Consider the following 13,577-nt stretch of genomic DNA (forward strand, 5'->3'; position numbering starts at 1 on the left):
CACAACCACAATCAAGTACAGAAAGGGTCCATCACCCCCTCCCCAAATTTCCTCATGTTACCCCTTTTGTATGTAGTCAAACACTACCCCTACCCTTAACCTGAGGCAATCACTGATCTGTTCTCGACTGTCCCTATAGTTTTGAGTTTTCCAGAATGTCACATCAATTCAATCATATAGTGAGTAGCCTTTTGAGCTTGGCTTCTTTCACTCACCATAATGCATTTTAGAATCATTACTGTTATTGCATCTATGAATAGTTTCTTTTTATTGATGAGTTGGATTCCACTGTATGACTATACCACTGTTAGTTTATCTGTTCTGAAATTGAGGGCCATTCAGATTATTTCCAGCTTTGGGTGAGTACAAATAAAGCTGCTATAAATATTCACATTCAGGTTTTTGAGTCCTAGGTTGTCATTTCAATTGGGTAAATACTTGGGTCATATGTTAAGTGTGTGTTTTACTTTATAAGAAACTGCCACAGTATTTTCCAAAGTTCTGGCTGCCCCACATCCTCACCAGTCCATGATCTAGTCAGTTTTCTTCTTTTATTGTTGTTTTTTAGCCATTCTAATGGCGTATCTCACTATGATTTTAATTTGCATTCCTCTAATGACTAAGATGTGGAACACATTTCAAGTGCTTCTTTGTCTCCATGTCTTCTCTGGTAAAGTCAATCAAATCTTATACCCATTTTTTTGGTGTTATTTGCTTTCTTCTTGATGAGTTTTGAGCTCTTTGAACTATTTATTCAATCTAGATCCAGGTCCTATGTCCGATACGTGATTTGCAAAAATTTTCTCCCAGTCTTCTGTCTTGTCTCTTCATTCACTTAACAGTTTCTTTTGCAGAGTAAATTTTGATGAAGCACAATTTAGCAATTTTTTAATTTTATGAATCTTGCTTTTGGTGTTGTATTTAAGAACTCTTTGCCTAACTTAACAAGAATTCTATTTTATACTAAATATTTTATAGTTTTCCATTTTACATTTAGGTCTGTGATCAATTTTTTAAATAAATTTACTTATTTAAATTAGTTTCAAGTATACAGTACATTGGTTAGAAATCTATATTGTTCATAAAACGATTCCCCCAATTGCTCCCTCCCTCCCCTGGTTCTCCACCATCATATTAATGCTAACTGCATTCCCCATGCTGTGCTCTCATCCTCATGCCCAACTATCAACTACTAATTTGTACTTCTTTAATCATTCACCCCATTCTCCCCGCCCCTCAACCCCACCTTCTGTCACCAAATTGTCCACTATATTTGTGTGTTTTTGATTAGTTTGTTCTTTCGTTCCTTACATTTCACATATAAGTGAAATCATATGGTATTTACCTTTCTCTGACTTATTTCACTCAGCATAATAACCTCTAGGTCCATCCATGTCGTTGCAAATGGTAGGATTTCATTTTTCTAATGGCTGAGTATTATTCCATTGTATATATGAACCATAATTTCTTTATCTAATTATCTGTTGATGGACATTTAGGTTGTGTCCATATCTTGGCTATTGTAAATTGTGCTGCCATGAATACTGGAGTACATAGATCTTTACGAATTATTGTTTTGGTTTTCTTTGGATAAATATCCAGAAGTGCAATTGCTGGGTCAAAAGGTACATCCATTTTTAATATTTTGAGAAACCTCCATACTGTTTTCCATAGCTGCTGTACCAATCTGCAATCCCACCAACAATGTATGAGGGTTCCTTTTTCTCTGCATCCTCACCAACACTTGCTGGTTTTTGATTTATTGATGACAACCATTCTGACAGGTGTGAGATGATATCTCATTGCGGTTTTAATTTGCATTTCTCTGATGATTAGTGACCTTGAGCATCTTTTCATATGTCTGTTAGCCATCTATATTTCCTCTTTGGAGAAGTATCTGTTCAGATATTCTGCCCTTTTTTTAATTGGATTGTTTTTATGTTGTTGTTGTTGAGTTGTATAAGGTATAAGTTCTTTATAAATTCTGGATATTAACCCCTTATCAGATGTATCATTAGCGAATATCTTCTCCCAAACAGTCGGTTGTCTTTTTTTGTAATTTATTTGTATTTTTATTTATTTATATATTTATTTTATTTATGATTATTATTTTTATGCCTACAGCACCTGGTCTTCCTAAGTGGTCTCCCATCCAAGTACTAACCAGGCCCAACCCTGCGTAGCTTCTGAGATCAGACGTCAGGCTTGTTCAGGGTGGCATGGCCGTAGTCCATGGACCGTGGCTCCACTGGGGCACGAACCCAGCACCTTCTGCGTGTAAAGCAGATGTGCTAACTGCTACACTATGGAACCACGTCCTTGTGATTGATTTTTAGTTATTTTTTAAATAAATAAGGTGAGAGGTACAGGTTGAGGTTCATTTTTTTTTTTTTTTGCACATAGATATCTAGTTATTCCAACGACTAATTGTTGAGAAGACTATCCTTTCTTGACTTGCCTTTGCATCTCTGTCAAAAAACAAATAGCCATATTTAATTGTGTGAGTCTATTTCTGAACTCTATTCTGTTCATTGATCTATGTATCCATCCTTTTGCCAATACCACACTGTCTTGATTACTGTTAGCAAGTTATCAGTAAGTCTTGAAATCAGGTAGTATGTGTCTTCCAACTGTGTTGACCTTTTTCAAAATCGTTTTGGCTATTTTGGTCCTTTGCCTCTCCATATAAATTTTAGAATCAGTTTGTCACTTTTTCAACCTTCCTAAAAAGTGTCTACTTTTAGGTAGGAATTAGTTGCCTATGTTTACCTTAAGAAAAATAATAGGGGTATTGTAAGGGTTAGAAATCATATGTTTATTTTTCAAGGTTCTAATTTTTTACTTGCACAGCTGCTCTGAGATTTCCCACGGCTATGCAGAAGGGAAGAAAAATGCTTTGTATAAAGATATGTATTAATATTATCTGGTATAATAAAGTTGAAAATTCAATTTTCCTAAAAGACATGCTGTTTATTCCAAACAGTTAAAAAAAAAAAAACTTTAACTTCTTGTACCTTAACAAACAATGGTCTCTCTATTGCCAGTAATCTTTCCTAACTCACCTAACTCTAACTCATCCTTCAGATCTTAACCTTGAACATTCTGCCACACACAAGCCTTTCTTCATCCTGCAAAAATGGGTTAAGGGTTGACATGTTTCCATTGCACTCTGAGGTTCTCTATCATCACTCTTAACACATTATATTCTATAACTGACAGTTAACTTGTTTGCTCTCCCAGCAAGACATAAACTCTGGTGGGCAGGAATTACACTAGCTGCTTTCTTCTTAGCTCCTAGCAGAGTGAGCAATGTATAAATCTTTGTTTTGAATGGCCAATTGCTTTGAATGACAGCAAGAAAAGAGGAGGCTAGACAGAAAAAGTTGAAAATCACGATATCACTTATATGTAGGCTATAAACCTAAAAGCAACAAATGAGCGAGACAAACAGAGACTCATGGACATGAACTATAGGCTAGTGGTTACCAGAGGACTATAGACTAGTAGTTACTAGTAGGGTGGGGGGAGGAGGGATGAGGTAGATGGAGAAAAGGGGGTCAAATATAGGGTTTAGGGGGAGGGTGAAGTGGGTAAAGGGGATCAAATATATGTTAGCTGAAGGTAACTGGACTTTGGGTGGTGAACACAGTAGAATATATAGATGTCAAATGATAATGTACACCCGAAAATTATATAATTGCATTAACCAACGTTACCCCAATAAACTTAATTTAAAAAAAAGAAAAAAAAAAGGAAAAGGATGAAAAAGGGATGTCCTACTTTGTAGACATACTGTAAAAGGAATCCTCCAGAAGAGCAGAAGGTGATAGCAGCTTTAAAAGAGAGAGAGATCTTCAATAAATAAATGAAGAGATGGAGGGCAAAACTATAGATTAAAAGGTATAAACAGTAAACATATGAAAACAATAATGTATGGACCTTAGTTGGATACTGTTTTAAATAAATAGTTGAAAAATTATTGTGATAACTGGGGAAATGTGAAAACTGACTGGATAATTAATGATATTAAGAAATGCTTATTAATTTTTGTGGTTTTTCTTTTAGTCTTTATCTTTTAGAAATATATACTGAAATATTTATTTATGAAAGTATGATATCTGGGATTTGCTTAAAAATAATTTGGGTGAGTTAGTAGGTAGAGTGTACATAATGGGTAGGAGGTACAAGATGGGCATGAGTTGACAGTGTAGCAGAATAATAGGGTTCCTTATTCACTATACTGTTCTGACTACTCATGCATATATTTGAAATTTTCCAGAATAAAGAGGTAAAAATACAATGTATCTACAGAATTCTTTTCTTTTTAACATTAAATCTCCAAGGAAAGGAAGAAAAAGAGAAGGAAGTATGGGGAGTTAAGCCCTGAACCAAGTTAAGACTTTGGTGATGTCTATGATTCTCCACATCTGATTCATCAAAGCCAGGCATCCTGTTCAATGTCAATATTAAAATCTACCAACAACTTCAGATACTTTGTATATTTCTTCCTTTCATAAAACATGTCTCTGCTAACATATCAAAATCATGAACGACAAAAACATACCTAAATTATACCAAATTGTCCTTCAAAAAAGCAACAACAACATGTATATCTTTCGCTTAACATGTATATCTTTCGCTTACCATCAGGTATATTTACTTCAGTGTTTTCAGTCCTTATATAACTGGTGAAAAAGTTATGAGGTAGCAGAAGGCTGGACAGAATTAATTGGCTTGAGCTTCCAATCCCAACTCTGAACTAAGCTGGCATCACTGGTTCAAAATTGTCCTGTGGTCTGCAAATCTTCTGAGATTCTGGTTCATAAAAACCACCTAGCTTCTGAGGCATTCAGTGGAACAGATTCCATCCCCCTCCCCACTCTCATATTTATAATGGAACTGATGTTAGAAAAGGCAGTTCTAAGTCTGGCAATCCACTGAGAATAGGAAAAGATGTACAGCTGATATGCACACTTATTTCCTTTTCTTAAAAATTTTATAAACCTATATAGGCTTTTATTTTAAACACGAATGGTGTCTGTACTTAAAAGTAATACCATTCCTTCCATTAAGGTAAGAGGTCTTGTGTTTTATTCTTGTTTGCAATCTTAAAATGCTAATTTAAGCCATGTATACACAACATTAAAAAAATGGAAAAATAAGAAAAAGAGACAGAATTATATGAACTACTATAGAAAAGGTACTTAGTGCCACATTCCAATAAAGTCGATCCCTCCAGATGATGTGAATAAACAACATATAAAGCATTTGGAGCTTAGGGTCTTCATGATGGTTTTAACTATTACTTATACCCTAATGATTTCTAGATCTGCATCTCCATTCTAAACCTTTCTACTGAACTCAAGACCCAAATATCCTAAAACCTATTAGACATTTATTCCTAGATTTCCCAGATACTGCGAGTCTAATATACCAAAATCAAACCCATTTTCCCACAAATGTTACAGCTTCTTGTTCCTGGATTACCTACCTTAGGAATGACATGGCCAACCACTTATTTGCTCAAGCAAGCAATTTCAAATCCATCTTTGACAACTCCTCCCTTACATACTACCTAACATGAAGTCAGTAAGATCCTTCTAGTCAGTCTCTTCAAAAGCTCTTTAATCTGTCTATGATTCCACCATTACCAACATAATTGGGATCTTCAATATCTCTCAAGTGATCATTATACCAGTCTCACAACCAGCTTGTCTCCCTGCAGCCAACTTCACCTTTTTCAATCTAACTTCTGCACTGTAAATGGTGTTACTTTTCTTAAATATTGATTTGAACGTGTTCCTTACCCAGTTTAACACTCTCTCATCACTCCCTAGTACCTACAAAATAAAATTCAGACCCCTCACCAAGGCCATTCTCAATTGGGCTCAAACCCATATTTCACTTAACTTCCTTCCATTCGTTCCTCATATCCCATGATCTAGGCACATTAAACCACTAGCCCATACAAACGTTCATACTCATAATTCTGTACCCTTGTGTAAGCTGTTCTCTGCATTTGAAACATTACCCTCTCCAATCTTTTTTTGTTGAAGCAGCCAAAGTGCAGTCATCCTTCAAGACTCTACTGACTCTTCCTCTATGAAGCCTTCTCCAACGCTCTCCTCCCCCACCACGAAGAACCAGTGCTCCCATAGCTCTTAGTGCAGATCTCTTATGATAGCACTTATTGTACTGATTCATAATTATTTATGTGTTAGTCTCCAATTAAAATGTGAGCTCTTTAAAAACAAGGATTATGTCATTCATATCCCAGTACCTAGCACAATGCCTAACACGATGTTTGCTGAATTTGATTGCTAAAAGGATCAATTCCAACATTTTTCAATGAGATCAGAATCCTAAAAGCTTAAGATTCAAACCTAGTTTTGGCTCACTGGTGAAAAAAAAGACACTACAGAAATTCATGCTTATGTTATTTCTAGTTTTTCATATTTTTCCCTACTACCTTGAAGGTTAGTTACCAGAAAACTAGTAACTGAGTCTCTTATCACTCTTTTAATGATTTGTATTTTCCCATGAAACAGTACAATCTACTGCTGTACCAAACCACAATTTTATAACTGAACCATCAAATCTGATAACTCATTACCCTCCTTGTATTAAATGCATCTTTAATAAAGAATATTTAGCACTTTTCCTCGAGTTGTATTCCTTTTCACTCTAAGTCATAATGCTCTGAAAGGGAGATAATCAAGACCTTGATAAGCAGTAAAAAGACAGAAATAAATATCAAACACTTCTCTGCTGAGAAAGCATTCACCTCTCACCAAGAGCAGTGACTTCACACTTATCCCCTACTCTGGTCAGCTGTAAAGTTGCAGCCTTTCCTCTGGCCACTTTGCTTCTCACACTCACTCTCACTTCTCAATTTATTAGAGTCATCTTTTTAGAGTTGCTATAATATTTTAGGAGTTTAAATCCAAGAATTAGGCTCATGTTTCTTCTGAAAATGTTCCAAGCTTCCTGCCCTGCTCTGCTGCATTATACAGTGTCACTCTGCCAAAGTCTTCGCTCATTTCCTGCTTGTCCCAATATGGTGGTACACATCAATAATGTCCTCTCCCTTCCCATTTGACTTTACTGTCTGCTTGGAATGCTCTATCTTCTTTGTCCATCTGTAAGGGCCTATCATGCAAGTTCAATGCAGGAGGCCTTTACTGACAAAACCTGCATCCAGCCTTCCATCAACCCTCTAACTTAAAGTTGTACCTGCCTCTAGTACAGTGCTTGCTGTACTTCAGTTCTAAGACACACCTTTCCTCCCCCGACCCATTTCTCTGAAAACCGGGTACATCTTATAACTGATGGCATGCCAGTCTCATTAGAAGCATTTCTTGTTTCTTAGTGGTATGTAAAATAATTGTGAGCTTTACAATCATTGGCACCATGGGTTTGATGAAATAAGGTATTACAATGTATTATAATTACTTTGTATATTTGTTTCCTCCATTGGACTGTGAACCCCCAGGAGGCAGGGATTATGTCATAATCATCTTTGACCAGCATATATTTGGGCACAAAGAGAGTGTATCCAATAAACACTCATAATAATTAGCATTTATTTAGTATTTAGTTAAGTGTCGGGTACTATTCTGAACATTTTATATGTATTAACCCATTTAATCCTCACAACAACCTCCTGAAGTAAGTACAATTATTATCTTTGTTTTAAACATGAAGGAACTGAGGTGAAAACACATAGGTAAGCTCATTCAAAAAGATACACAAAAAGATGCAGAAGATTTGAACCCATGTTTGCTAATTATGATTCATATTGTTATTTTTCCATTCATCAAATATTTAATGAGCAATTCCACTATGCCAGCTACTGTGCTAAACATTGGTAAGCAAACCCTCATCCTCAGGAGGCTACTCTGAACCATAGGTTCATTCTTGAATCCTTTACCATCCAAATATCAGAACCAACCTACAGATTCACTAAATTATTTAATCCATTTCTCTCTTTACTTTTCCTTTTTAACATCTTCCCATAAAGTCAGTCCTCCTTTAAAGTAGTCAGCACTCTATCAAGAAGCAAGTTAATGACCAAAAAAACAAACAAAAAAATCTTTGTGCTCTATTATTAATTATCAACTGTGGAAATATTATAAAAGAGACTTCAGTTAAGAAATAGGTGGTAAGATCAGAAGGGCTCTTAAGCAACAAAGATTCTGCTTGTGAGCAAATACTCTCAGTAAAAAAGAGGGAGGTAAAACATAATTGTTTTTAAATAGATTGTTTTAAAAAGTTTTCCCTAAGGCATGAGGCTTTTTAAAGAAAAATGATTCATTTTATCAGATTAAAAATGAACTAGTAAACCTTATTCCTTTTATTTTATCCTGCATTATGTTAGAGGTTCATGGGAAATCCTTAGGTCCCCATTTTAGGCAGACTGCTCACCAAACAGGCAATCAGGGCATTGACCATTCCCTTTCTCTCCCCCAAAGGAAGACTCCTCATTTGCTAACAGTCATCTGCTATATAAAAGTAACCACAAATAGGAAAGAGAATAGAAGAAGGGAAGGACAGGAAATTCTCATAACAGCTGAACAAACCTCCATCATTTTAACATAACACAGATGGCATTTATGGACTTGTTTGAACTGATAAAAATTTCCAATAGAGGGAAAAATGAATTACCAAAATTAAAAATAGACATCCAATTATTAAAAATAAAATAAGATGGCTAGGCCAGTTCTAACATTTTAAACCTCTACTTCATCTTCCATGTGATAGTCAAAGGCAGAATTTATATTCTGTAAATGACCTATAACAATAGAAACAAATGCTTCCTTTCTAAAACTAGCCTCTAAAAAAGAATCAGTGTTATGAGCAGAAAATTTCTTGGGAGAGCAAAGTTAAAAATGATATATCATGGTCCATTTCCAGGAAAGAGAAGTAAAACACGTTTTACCAGATAGAGAAGTTAAAGACGACTAGGGTTCATTTCCCTCATTCCTATAACTCATTTTCCTTATCTGTGAATCTTCAAGAATCTAGTAGAGCCACTCCCTACCTTTGCTCAGATGAAAGACAAATCACTAATTTCCAAAGGGCCATTTCAGGTTCTCAATCTTCAAAGCCAGCAGAGCTGAAGCATGTCTCTTTCTGTCCTTTTGAAAGGAGTTTCACCTCTTTCAAAAGCTGTGGCTAGAAAGCCATCTTCTCTCTCAGGAAGCACAGTTTAACTGTCCTCGCTGTTTTGTCTACTCTAACAAGAACAACAACAACAGCCTCAGGAGTGCTACTTCAGCCCATCAGGAAGAACCAGCCAACTTTTGTGCTCTTTCTTGTACAGCTGCTTCTGTCTTTCTGACAGATACTCTATCCTGGAGGTTCCACTGGCAGAGTAACAAAAAGTGGAGCTGAAAATCTGCTCTACGCTTATCTGACTTCCAAAATAAAGACATGGCCCTGGTGCCAGAGACTCCTTTGCAAAGAAAACCTTTTTTTACAATTTAAAAATAACAAATTGTATTTGCTCATCCCTCACTGTGCAGCCCTCCTAGCTTGTCTCAAACTAGTTTTCTCAACTCATAATAAAGCACATTAGTACTAACTGTGTTAAAGGGAATGAACCTGAGTAAGCTATGTTCAGAAAGCATTTAACAGACTGGCCCTTCATTCTCTATTACCTTCCTCTTGGGTAAGGAGCTACACGCCATTTGTAAAAATGCTTGGGAGTATGGTATTTTTCCTACACAAGTCTGATGGCTATTTTGTCACAAAACTGGTATTTCTGCACATGATCTGCTGTGCCTAGGTAGAAAGCACATGTACCTACTGAGGTTTTACAAACAATATGCTTCTCCTTAACAAAGAAATCAATTTTCCTATTAATAATGATAAGGTTTAAAATCCAGTAATTTGTTAGTGATTATAGTAACATCAGTTTAGTATTTTCAATTTACAATTTTCATAAACAATCTCAATCACATACATGATGCTTGCAATAGCCCGCTGAAGCGCATCATCTTCTAGAGGTTCGTAAAGGTTTATTGGGACCTGCCCAAGATTATCTATCAGCTTTATCAGTGGTGGACGTGGGTTCGAAGCTGTCGGACTCCAAGCCTCTAGCTCTTTTCTCTAGACTCCTCCCAGCTTTAAAGAGAGGGCTCCCGACTTCCACCCTCTACCCAGAGCAGCCTATTACTCTGGGCGACGGGCCCTTCCCTGCTGGATAGAGTTGGCTTCTTCAGCTCCAACAGCAGAGCTTTCATCCTCCACCACTCTCCCCCCCGTGACCATTCTCTGAAAGAAGCGGAAAGGGAGAGGCGACCGAAAGCTCCTGGGGGAAGGGACGATGACAAACGGGAGCGCAGGACACTGCTCCTGCAGTGGGCTCCTTCACTCTGCAGCGCGCACCCTCTTTCCTCCACCAGGCTGTCCAGCTCTGAGGCCGGCGATCTGCCCAACCGAGCCCCCAAATTCTCCCATCATCACCTCAAACTGTCCATCCCCCACGCCCCTTCGCTTCCGACAGGCAGAGCCCACCCCCTCACCCCCAAGTCTGAGTATCCTTCTACCATGCCACCCGCCTTCCACCACCACTCACTGTCGGTGACTGGGCCCGGCCCTCATGGCTGCTCTATTGCCGCCACCACCGCTGCCGCACGACCCGGCCCCTCAATCACCGCCGCCACCGTCGGGACTCGCCGGCAGCCGTTCTTGCGCCTGCGCAGCCTGGAGTGCCGGGGCCCTCTCGGGTTGCCTGCGCCTGCGCAGCCCGCTCTGGGGGCGTCCTCCTGAGTGCCTGATGCCCTGGATCCCTGGGTCTCAAATGGATATGACCGCTGGCTTTGAGGACTTGTTAAGCTTAGAGGCTTTGGCGGCTGCCCCAGGGTGTGAGGCCTCTAGAATACCTTGCTTAGATTACTAAACGCGTGGATCTATAAGGGGCAATAGACTTAATGGCACTTCAAGGATTCTGAATCCCTCCTGCACCTAAAGGCCTGAATTCAGGTGCTCTGAGGTGACCACTGATAACAGATTGAGGTTTCTTTCAAGAAGACAAGCACATCTAGAATGCGTTGGAGATAACTGTGTAAGAGGCAATTTTGACATCCCAGAATACACTACTGGCCAGGAATACACTACTGGGGATCTTGCCTAGAAGGTGACTGCACCTAGAACTCACTGGGACACTGCTAAGTTCAGTCTGTTTTTCAGAAGCACACTGTTTATTGGATGAAAATGTCCTAGGCATCTCATATGTGCCACTGAAAGACTTTGCAGGCTGACAGTCTCTTACGTTACAGTTATCATTGTGTGAGCCCGACCTGTTTTTGTGAACTGGTAAAGAAAAACCATACCTTTAGCCCTCCGAGGTGCAACTACCAGCCTCAGACCTGTGCTCAGACTGTGCTGCCTTGGCATAAGTCTAACAAGAGTCGAGGCTCAGTTGGATCCTGGGAATTCAATAACAAACTTGAAAGCTGCAGACAATGCACTGCAAAGGTGAGAGGAGGTACAGGATTAAGTTCTCCTTATCACCATGATTCTTCCGTCCCACCTCCAGCCCAGTCTCCCATCTACAATTCAGAGCTTGGGAGCTAGGGACCAATATATAATGTAACACATAAAAAAAGGAAGAACAGAAAGTTCTATTTGTTCTGAGAAGGATGTTAAATTCACTCTACATCTGTTAATTCTACATCTGATCCCAGGATCTAATGTGAATCCTAATCCAAGATTAAGGAATGTTTTTCTCACTTTGGAAAGAAGCAAAAATGAGTCCTAGAGTAAAGGTTGAGAATGCTGAAAATGAAGTATCACAATGGTGCTGGAGGCAATGCAGCCTGCTTGTCACTAATAATACTAAATCTTCTGTAAAAGGAGGCAGTAAGAATATACAAATGCACATAATGGAATTCTCAGGTTAGGCGCCAAGGATCAGTCCTAGAGGCTAGCTTCTGGTTTAGAAGAGTTGTCATGACTTACAAAAGTATTACCCTTTGGAATTTACTGAGTACCCACTATGTACAAGACACTGTTTTAGGTGCAGGAGATACAGTAGTGAACAATATATATACATTTCTTGTCTTCATAGAATTTACAGTCTAGTAGAGAACATAAAATAACAGCAAACACATAGCATTTACTATGTGCCAAGCCCTGTTCTAAGCACTTTACGCATATTTGTTCTTTTTTATTAGTAGTAAAAATTATTAGGATGACAACATATCAGTTCTTTTAATCACAACAACCCTATCAGGATACTATCATTAGCCTTATCTTTTTATTTTTAAATTCTTTATTATATACTTTACTCTTTTAAGTGGCCTTCTTCTCCCCAACCAATGATGACTCTTGTAGATTACGTCCATCCCTCTGTCCTCCTGCTCGAATCACACAGCACAGAAATTATCTTGGAAATTTCATTATTTTTATTGGGTGGATCTCTATCTATCAATCTCATCATCCCTGTTTTTAAATATAAGGAAACTGAAGTAGAGAAAAGTTACTTGCCCTAGGTCACACAATAATGAAGCTGAGAATCAAACCCAGGATGTCCGGCTCAAAAATCTGTGTGCTCAGTCACCGTATTATAAACTGCCCATTATAGGAGGAAAAAAAAGGGTCCTATGAGTGAATTTATCCGGACTTGGAAGAAACAGTCTATGTGAAAGCCTAGAAGTGAAAGAGAATACCAGGTAATTTGGGGGACTGAAAAAATTCAACTGAGCTGAAAAAAATTCAGTTGAGTGAGCCTAGAAAAAGATGGGACTGTCAAAGGAAGCTGGAGACATGTTAATTACTTTGTATTTTATTCTGAGGGCAGTGAAGCAAGGGAGTGACTTGGTCAGTTTGGGGCCATCAGAAGGTTGATAAGATCAAAGCCCCTGAAGATCCCTGAGGAGCCTCTTACAGCATTCCAGGCACTGCAACAGGATCACTGTATGTAGTGATAAATGTTATGAGGAAAAGCCTCTCTGAGGAAGTTACATTTAATCTGAGACCTGACTGGGGAAACAGAAGCCAAATTTAGAACACAGGAGGCAGGAGTAACAGGTTTAAAGACTCTGAGGTACAAATGGGCTTAGTATATTCAAGAGATGGAAAGAAAGTCAATGTGACTGAAGCCTTGGGAGAAGTAAGCAGGATCAATACATGCAAGGACTTTGGATTAATCTGGTTGGAACAGGAGGCCATTGAAGGACTTCTCCCTCCAATTCTATCCCTCATCATCTCCTTCTGATTCTATCCCCTTAAATCTCTGGAATTCATCTGCTTCTCTCCACCATTGTCACTGCACTATTTTACTAAGATAGAATGACACCTTGTTGGAAAAGGACTGGGGGTCAGGGAAGATTATTTTGCTTTACCAATGGAAGAGACTAAACATATTTTAAAATAAATGCTGATGAGAGGAAAATAGTACAGAGAGAAATTGTCTATACAGAGAAGAAAGGTTAATTCATGGAACAAGGTTTCCTAAAGGGCAAAACAAGTAGCTTTAAGGTAGGAACGTTTATTGAGAGCCTATATTGTTCTAAGTCCTAGATTCAAATGAACATATATATTTATTATCATCTTCATTTTACAGATGAGGA

The 13,577-nt window shown here is 38.2% G+C and overlaps 1 protein-coding gene and 1 pseudogene across 2 annotated transcripts in view; both read right to left on the reverse strand.

Moving 5' to 3' along the window:
• FAM222B (family with sequence similarity 222 member B) overlaps positions 1-10,715 on the reverse strand; it is a 54,812-nt gene extending 44,097 nt beyond the window's left edge. The window contains exon 1 of one of the 2 annotated variants that reach the window (XM_039886122.1): positions 10,580-10,715. The gene's annotated coding sequence lies outside the window, so the exon portion shown is untranslated. The remainder of the gene's footprint in view (positions 1-10,579) is intronic. The other variant, XM_039886125.1, reaches the window with a different exon arrangement.
• On the reverse strand, positions 2,116-2,231 carry LOC120621264 (uncharacterized; annotated as a pseudogene).
• Positions 10,716-13,577: the final 2,862 nt, after the last annotated feature.

Source organism: Pteropus medius, unplaced genomic scaffold (assembly GCF_902729225.1).
Source record: "Pteropus medius unplaced genomic scaffold, Ma_sr-lr_union100, whole genome shotgun sequence".
Lineage (NCBI taxonomy): Eukaryota > Metazoa > Chordata > Mammalia > Chiroptera > Pteropodidae > Pteropus > Pteropus medius.